The sequence below is a fragment of the Lepidochelys kempii genome, chromosome 4 (assembly GCF_965140285.1).
Source record: "Lepidochelys kempii isolate rLepKem1 chromosome 4, rLepKem1.hap1, whole genome shotgun sequence".
NCBI classification, from domain to species: domain Eukaryota; kingdom Metazoa; phylum Chordata; order Testudines; family Cheloniidae; genus Lepidochelys; species Lepidochelys kempii.
In genome coordinates this window covers 138,328,961-138,337,382 of record NC_136383.1, presented here as the reverse complement: position 1 = coordinate 138,337,382, position 8,422 = coordinate 138,328,961, and the positions used below count along the sequence as shown (strand labels likewise).

At 53.5% G+C, this 8,422-nt stretch overlaps 1 long non-coding RNA gene across 1 annotated transcript; it reads right to left on the bottom strand.

Annotated features, from left to right (window-relative positions):
• Positions 1–750: 750 nt before the first annotated feature.
• Positions 751–4,788, bottom strand: LOC140910902 (uncharacterized). Its single transcript, XR_012158790.1, has 2 exons — positions 4,626–4,788; positions 751–1,968 (listed from the first exon to the last, which is right to left on the bottom strand). It is a non-coding gene; the product is annotated as an uncharacterized LOC140910902 (long non-coding RNA).
• Between the last annotated feature and the right edge of the window lie 3,634 nt (positions 4,789–8,422).

Below are 8,422 nucleotides of genomic sequence, written 5' to 3'. Positions count from 1 at the left end.
ATCAAAATCCACTGTCGTGGAAATCACCCCCAACAGCTCAAAATGTGCTAATCTGTGAATGGATGGTGGCAGAGGGTTCAAAATGAGCACTGGATATAGAACCGGGTAGGTGGGATAAATCGCACAGAGTATCTTCAGCTTACTCAGAAAAGTTATTAAAAACTGGGCCCCAATCAACATAGCAAAGAGAAATTTAGAAATATTTTTCTAATGCTGTAATTGTGGAATGGTCTCCCCAGGGAAGTGGTGGAAGTTTTGTCGCTTGAGTCGAAAAAATAGAACTGGACATAGCATCAGAGAGTTGCTGCAGGGAACTATCCTGTGTTTGGCCAAGTAGAGGACGGGTTGAAACAGACGAGATACGATTTCATAGGTCTCTTCCTCCTCTAATAGCTTCAACTCTATATCTATGCTCAATCTGCCTCCCAGTTATTACAGTTATCCCCCGAAGAGACAACACATTTATGGGAGGATCTGGTCTTGCGCATCTTTAACAGACTCATTAGCTAAGTTCTGATTGCAAAATTTTTATTACTGATGCCATCAGTTGCATCTAGGTACTTCAGTCAAGGGTACATTAGATATGCTTTAGCTCAGAAAAGATGAGATCACAGTTTAAGTAAACTCTTCAGGGCAGGGACCATCTGTCTCTTTGCTCTATGTTGGTACACTATGTAGTAGAATGGGGCTGAGGCCTCTACATTCTATTACAACATAAATAATGAATTGCAATTTTCAGATCTTCAGTGCAGTTTGCAGGGCTGGCAGTTAGAAAAATCATCCTTTGAGTTTGATAAATTTGGTAATCTTGCTGAGAAATCATTGAGAGGAAATAAGAATGGTACCTCACTAGGACATTATTTTTTTAAATCACTATTCAGATTATAACTACAATTTGAAAATACTAAAATACATATAAATTGCTTTTTAAAAAAAGAAAAAAACCCTTCTACCACAATCCTTTTCATATCATTCAAAAGTTTATTGATTTTAGGCTGTCATAGCTAACCTGCAAGGCAGAGCTTTTCAATAAGCATGAAAGATGCCATAAATGAGAATCTGACCTGTCAAATGATGACAGGTCATCTACTATAGATGAACATTTTCATTTCTGTCTAAAATCAATAGAAAATCTTTATATTTTGGGGAGGGGAGGGAAAGACCTTCAAAGAAATCAAAATTTTAAGCATAAACCCATTTGCCACTCAGTTGTTATTCAACATTTTTTTCGGTCATGTTTGAAAATTCTCAGAATTGGGACTGGACATTTATCATTATATTGGACATTTACATTTCTTAAAATTGGGATTGGATATTTATATGGCTATCAAGAATATTCAGAGTCATAATTAATTATAACAGAATTGTAGACAAAATATCAGATCTAATGCTTCAGGGCTTAAGTCAATTTCTAAGTATTAGAGACCAGGATGAGATCTCATGTGAAGGGCAGATTATCCCACATCTGCGTACTGCAAGGTGCTTGCACCTCCTCTGAACCATCTGGCATTGGCCATGGTCAGAGACAGGACTACCAAGATCTCAGATGTGCTACAGTCTGGTAATTCCTATGTTCCTAAAAATTGCAAATCGGTACCCGCTGAAGTCAATGGAAACAAGAATATAAAAATGCCAGAACAATGGTCCATCTATCTAGCCTAGACCAGTATCCTGTCTTCCTACAGTGGCCAGTGCCAGATGCTGCAACAGGAATGACTAGAACAGGGCAATTATCAAGTGATCCATCTCGTTCCCCGCATCCCAGCATCTAGCAGTCAGAGGCTTAGTGACCCCAAGGCATGGAGTTGCATCCCTTACCATCTTGTTTGAATCTGATAGGCACCGGTGTATCAACTGTTACCTAGGTCCTCAGCAGGGACTCAATCCAGGACCTTGAGAGCTAAAGCACAAGCGACTACACATCTTGACTAATTCCTGTAGCTGCCAGCTGTAACAGACTCCTAAAACCTGTGGATCAGAAATAGAGAAGGAAGTGTAACACATTGAACGGTGGGTTACACAAGATGAATAGGCCCTCAACACCTCCTAGGATCATGCAGGGGAATGTCTGAGTCCAAACAATAACAACCCAAAACTCTTGTTCTAATATTTATTTTAAAAATAATTCATGAAAATTTTATAGTTCAGTAAAACTTTACCTAAACGTTGGACCAAACTGATCTGCCATTGTCCCTTTAAATTTCCCAAGTGCAGCTGCCCCTTGTTAGAAATGCTGTGAATAGGACCAAAGCCTGAAGCCTACTCTTGACTTGTAAATTAAAGCCATACCTCAGTCAGAACAAGGGGAAGCAAACCCGCTCCTGCAGCCCGTTTCATTTCACAAGCAAGGTCTCTCTAGGGGCCGTGTTCAGAAAATACCCTTTCTACATGCACGCACACACACAAAACCTTTAAAAAGAAACTTTCCAGGAGTTCAGCTAAAGTTAAAACAAAGTGAGTAACGTGAAACTCAGTCCTGGAGCAGAATGGAAAGTACACTTAGTATGAATGACCTGCCCTGCCATATGGAACCCCCCGTGAGACCAACCTATAAAGCTCTGTGCTTCTGTTGGAGCGAGGTTAGCCACATCATCTCTCTCTAGGGGTCGTGCAGCTTTTCAATAAAGTCATAAATAAAAAATAAATAAAATGAAGGGGGAAAAAGAAATCCCAGGGAGAAAAGGCCAAAAGGAAATGACCTTCTCCTCTATTAAGTAGGTGACAGATGGGTATTATAAACGCATCATGGGTTGGAAGGGAAAAAGTGCAAGGAGGTGACACACTGGCCCTTTCAACTTGGGTAGAGTCCGGGAGTTGGATCTAGCTATGAGTGAGCAAAAGCCTGGGATGGTTTTCTTGGCGACAGACGTAATGGACGCATCAAGTTCATCACTAGCAGGATGCTTCCATAATAGGAGCCTTTGCTTAGAAAGGAAGTGGGGACTCGAAGCACCAAATGGGAGGAAATGGAACCTTGGATTATCTGGCCGAATTTAAGGGGCACAATCTTGGGACAAATGGTCATATTTTCCAGTGAACCATAAAGGGCTCTACTAATTCCTCAGGAGTCCTCTTTCCCTTGAACGAGACTGTGGCAAAGGGTTTGCAGAGCAGCCCGTTCTCTAGCGCTCCCTTTACAGGCAGAGGCCAGGTTGAAATCCTTTCTGGGGAAGCAAATTACTTTAATAATAATAGTGTGTGTGTGTGTGTGTGTGTGTGTGTGTGTGTCTGTCTCTCTCTCTCACACACACACACCCCACATTTTCTACTGCATCCAACACCATAGTCTCTAGGCGTCAGTAATACTTACCAGTAGCCTTTCCATAGTACCTTCCACCTGGGCTTCACTAGCACTGAACACAACTCCCGCAACCTTGTGAGGCAATCTACAGAAGGGCTAAGGCTAACAGCTTTTAAAGCTTGGATTGGCTCCAATGCAGCCATTCAGAGTCAAGTGGGAGCTGGTTATGTAGGGGACATTTAGTGCTGCTATTTCATCATGCCCATATTGCCTGAGCATGCAGTGCCTTGAGATGAGGCTGGGGTGAGGCAGGTGCACTCAAACAGAATTGTCAGGAGGAGCACCCAGGGGTGCTCAAAGAGTTACTCTGGGCCTTCAAAGGCTTGTGATGTCAGCAATGTGACTGAGCAAAGAGCAGCAGCAGCCTGTTATCAGGGCACCCCTGGAGCAGACAATACGCAGAGCCCCCGCAGACATAACTGAGAGCTTACAGGGCTAGCGTAGAAGAGGAACAGGAGAACCAGGACAAGGGCACAGAAGCAGGAGGTGGAAATTGGCAGATGGGAGCACCACAGACGCTGGGGTTTCGAGTGGGGGAGTCCCAGGAGGTTGGAAGATGCAGGGGATGGGGATGAAGGTAACAGGGAGTAGGGGTTGGGGTGCAGCTAAAAGCAGAGGGGCATGATCCCTCCCTGATCCCCCTGACTTGGGAAACCAGCACCCCCGCACACAAATGGCTGGGGCAGCAGCATCCCCCCCAGCCTCACAACTCCCCTCCGACCCCTGGCTGGGGCAGCTGCACCCCTCCCCCCATAGCTTCCCCCTCCCACCCCTGGCTGGGGGGGGGCAGCTGAACCCCTCCCCCCATAGCTTCCCCCTCCCACCCCTGGCTGGGGGGGGCAGCAGCACCCCTCCCCCCATAGCTTCCCCCTCCCACCCCTGGCTGGGGGGGGGCAGCTGCACCCCTCCCCCCATAGCTTCCCCCTCCCACCCCTGGCTGGGGGGGGGCAGCTGCACCCCTCCCCCCATAGCTTCCCCCTCCCACCCCTGGCTGGGGGGGGCAGCAGCACCCCTCCCCCCATAGCTTCCCCCTCCCACCCCTGGCTGGGGGGGGCGGCAGCAGCACCCCTCCCCCCATAGCTTCCCCCTCCCACCCCTGGCTGGGGGGCGGCAGCAGCACCCCTCCCCCCATAGCTTCCCCCTCCCACCCCTGGCTGGGGGGGGCAGTAGCACCCCTGGCTGGGGGCGGGGGCGAGGCGGCACCCCTCCCCCTCCGACCCCTGGCTGGGGGGAGGGGGGCCAGTGGACAGCGCCCCCCCCCCACCCGCTGGATGCCCTGTGACGCAGCAGCCTCCGACCCCCACCCAGCATCTCCCGCCTTTACCCGGGGCGGGGCCCGTCCGCCCCTCGACTCGCGCTGAGGGGGCGCTCTAGGCAGCAGCTCTATGGTCCCGGAGGACCGTCGCCTCCCATGATCGAACGCCGCCTTCGCCCACGGCTATAGAGACGCGGGGCGCTGGGCGGCACAGAGCGGCGCCACGGGGGCAGGCCCGCTGGGCCGTATCTCTATGGCCACGGGAGGGGGGCGACCCGGGCCCCGCGCAGGTTGGGGGCGGGGCAGGAGTAGGCAGTTGGGCGGGGCTGAGGGAAAGCAGCCAGAGGGGGTGGGGCAGACACGTGGGAAGATCCTAGGGCGGGAAGAGGGGAGCGGGGGGAGACCCCTGGGGAGGGACTGTGAGGGGGCAGGGGCAGATACCTGGGGGGACTCCAGGAGGGAAGGGGCAGGAAGAGAAGGGCAGAGAAAGGCAGCTGGGGGGGACCCTGGGGGGAAAGGGCAGGAGGACAGGGCAGACAGCTGGGGGAAAAGGGCAGGAAGAGGGGGAGAGAGGCATATGGCCGGGGGGAGACACAGAGGAGAAGGGGCAGGAAGGGGGGACAGAGACAGACAGCTGGGGGGGCAGAGGCTGGAAGAGGGGGGCAGGGGCAGACAGCTGGGGGGGACTCCAGGGGAAAAGGGCAGGAAGAGGGGGACAGAGGCATATGGCCGGGGGGAGACACAGAGGAGAAGGGGCAGGAAGGGGGGACAGAGACAGACAGCTGGGGGGGCAGAGGCTGGAAGAGGGGGGCAGGGGCAGACAGCTGGGGGGGACTCCAGGGGAAAAGGGCAGGAAGAGGGGGACAGAGGCATATGGCCGGGGGGAGACACAGAGGAGAAGGGGCAGGAAGAGGGGGACAGAGATAGACAGCTGGGGGCAGAGGCTGGAAGAGGGGGACAGGGGCAGACAGCTGGTGGGGATCCCAGCGGAAAAGGGCAGGAAGAGGGGGACAGAGACAGACAGCTGGGGGGCAGAGGCAGACAGCTGGGGGGGACTCCAGCGGAAAAGGGCAGGAAGAGGGGGAGAGAGGCATATGGCCGGGGGGAGACACAGAGGAGAAGGGGCAGGAAGGGGGGACAGAGACAGACAGCTGGGGGGGCAGAGGCTGGAAGAGGGGGGCAGGGGCAGACAGCTGGGGGGAGCCCAGCGGAAAAGGGCAGGAAGAGGGGGACAGAGGCATATGGCCGGGGGGAGACACAGAGGAGAAGGGGCAGGAAGAGGGGGACAGAGATAGACAGCTGGGGGCAGAGGCTGGAAGAGGGGGACAGGGGCAGACAGCTGGTGGGGATCCCAGCGGAAAAGGGCAGGAAGAGGGGGACAGAGGCATATGGCCGGGGGGAGACACAGAGGAGAAGGGGCAGGAAGAGGGGGACAGAGATAGACAGCTGGGGGGCAGAGGCTGGAAGAGGGGGGCAGGGGCAGACAGCTAGTGAGGACCCCAGCGGAAAAGGGCAGGAAGAGGGGGAGAGAGGCATATGGCCGGGGGGAGACACAGAGGAGAAGGGGCAGGAAGAGGGGGACAGAGACAGACAGCTGGGGGGGCAGAGGCTGGAAGAGGGGGGCAGGGGCAGACAGCTGGGGGGGACCCCAGGGGAAGAGGGCAGGAAGAGGGGGACAGAGATAGACAACTGGGGGCAGAGGCTGGAAGAGGGGGGCAGGGGCAGACAGCTGGTGGGGACCCCAGCGGAAAAGGGCAGGAAGAGGGGGACAGAGACAGACAGCTGGGGGGGCAGAGGCTGGAAGAGGGGGGTAGGGGCAGACAGCTTGGGGGGACCCCAGGGGAAGCGGGCAGGAAGAGGGGGACAGAGGCATATGGCTGGGGGGAGACCCAGAGGAGAAGGGGCAGGAAGAGGGGGACAGAGACAGACAGCTGGGGGGCAGAGGCAGACAGCTGGGGGGGACTCCAGGGGAAAAGGGCAGGAAGAGGGGGAGAGAGGCATATGGCTGGGGGGAGACCCAGAGGAGAAGGGGCAGGAAGAGGGGGACAGAGACAGACAGCTGGGGGGCAGAGGCTGGAAGAGGGGGGCAGAGGCAGACAGCTGGGGGGAGCCCAGCGGAAAAGGGCAGGAAGAGGGGGACAGAGGCATATGGCCGGGGGGAGACACAGAGGAGAAGGGGCAGGAAGAGGGGGACAGAGATAGACAGCTGGGGGGCAGAGGCTGGAAGAGGGGGGCGGGGGCAGACAGCTAGTGAGGACCCCAGCGGAAAAGGGCAGGAAGAGGGGGACAGAGGCATATGGCCGGGGGGAGACACAGAGGAGAAGGGGCAGGAAGAGGGGGACAGAGATAGACAGCTGGGGGGCAGAGGCTGGAAGAGGGGGGCGGGGGCAGACAGCTAGTGAGGACCCCAGCGGAAAAGGGCAGGAAGAGGGGGAGAGAGGCATATGGCCGGGGGGAGACACAGAGGAGAAGGGGCAGGAAGAGGGGGACAGAGACAGACAGCTGGGGGGGCAGAGGCTGGAAGAGGGGGGCAGGGGCAGACAGCTGGGGGGGACCCCAGGGGAAGAGGGCAGGAAGAGGGGAACAGAGGCATATGGCTGGGGGGAGACCCAGAGGAGAAGGGGCAGGAAGAGGGGGACAGAGACAGACAGCTGGGGGGCAGAGGTTGGAAGAGGGGGACAGAGGCAGACAGCTGGGGGGAGCCCAGCGGGAAGAGGGGGACAGAGGCATATGGCCGGGGGGAGACCCAGAGGAGAAGGGGCAGACAGGTATAACATGATCCAATGGTTGGTAGATGAAGCGGAACAAATTGACTGAAAAAGTGGTGCAAATTTTTAACAATAATTAACCATTGGAAGAATTTATAAAAGGTCATGGTGGATCCCCATCACTGCCAATTTTTAAAATCAAGATTGGATGTTTTTCCAAAAGATCTGCTCTAGTTCAAACAGGAATTAATTCAGGGAAGTTTTGTGCCCTGCGTTATGTAGGTCAGACTAGGTAATCATAGCGGCCCCTTCAGGCTTTATAATCTATGAAAGTCCAGTAGAGATGCCAAAGAATGGGTCAATGGAGACTAGGGTGACCAGATGTCTGGATTTTATAGGGATAGTCCCAATTTTGGGGCCTTTTTCTTATATAGGCTTCTATTACCCCCCATCCTGTCCCAATTTTTCACACTTGCTGTCTGGTCACCCTAGTGGAGACTGAAATATCTTTTCCTCCCTAGCAGCAGTCCCTCTGGGTAACGGATTGAGACTTAGCCTATATCAACGTTTAAAACTCCACAGCAGCATAGCTGCACCTACACTGCTGTAGCACTTTAGTGTACACACCTACTACAGCAACAGGGGTATCGTAAATCCACCTCTCTGTGAAGCGGCAGCTGGGTCGAGAGAATTCTTCTGTCAACGTAGCACTGTCTACATGGGAATTTAGATTGGTTAACTATGTCGCTCAGTGTGGATTTTTTCACACCCCTGAGTGACAATAGATGGGTTAATCTAATTTTCTAATGTAAACCAGCCCTTATTGGTGGGAGGTGGGGCGTGGAACCGTTTGCATTAGAGCTTTGTCCTTGTGTGGGGAGCTCCAGTGAGGCTCAGTACTAGTACAAGGGGCACTTCGCAGCGTGGTAACATAGGGCTTGAATTGCCAGATTTGATCGGACCCATAGGCATCTAGTTCAATATCCAACAGTGGCCAGTACCAGATGTATCACAGATACAAGAAACCCCTAGCAGGCAGTTTGGGACAACCAAAATCCTAAATACTGGGAGTAGGATTAAGTCCCAAAATGACTACCAGTCATTTTCTATAACTTCCTAAAGAGGTATGTAGCAGAACTGCAATAAACAGAGAATGTC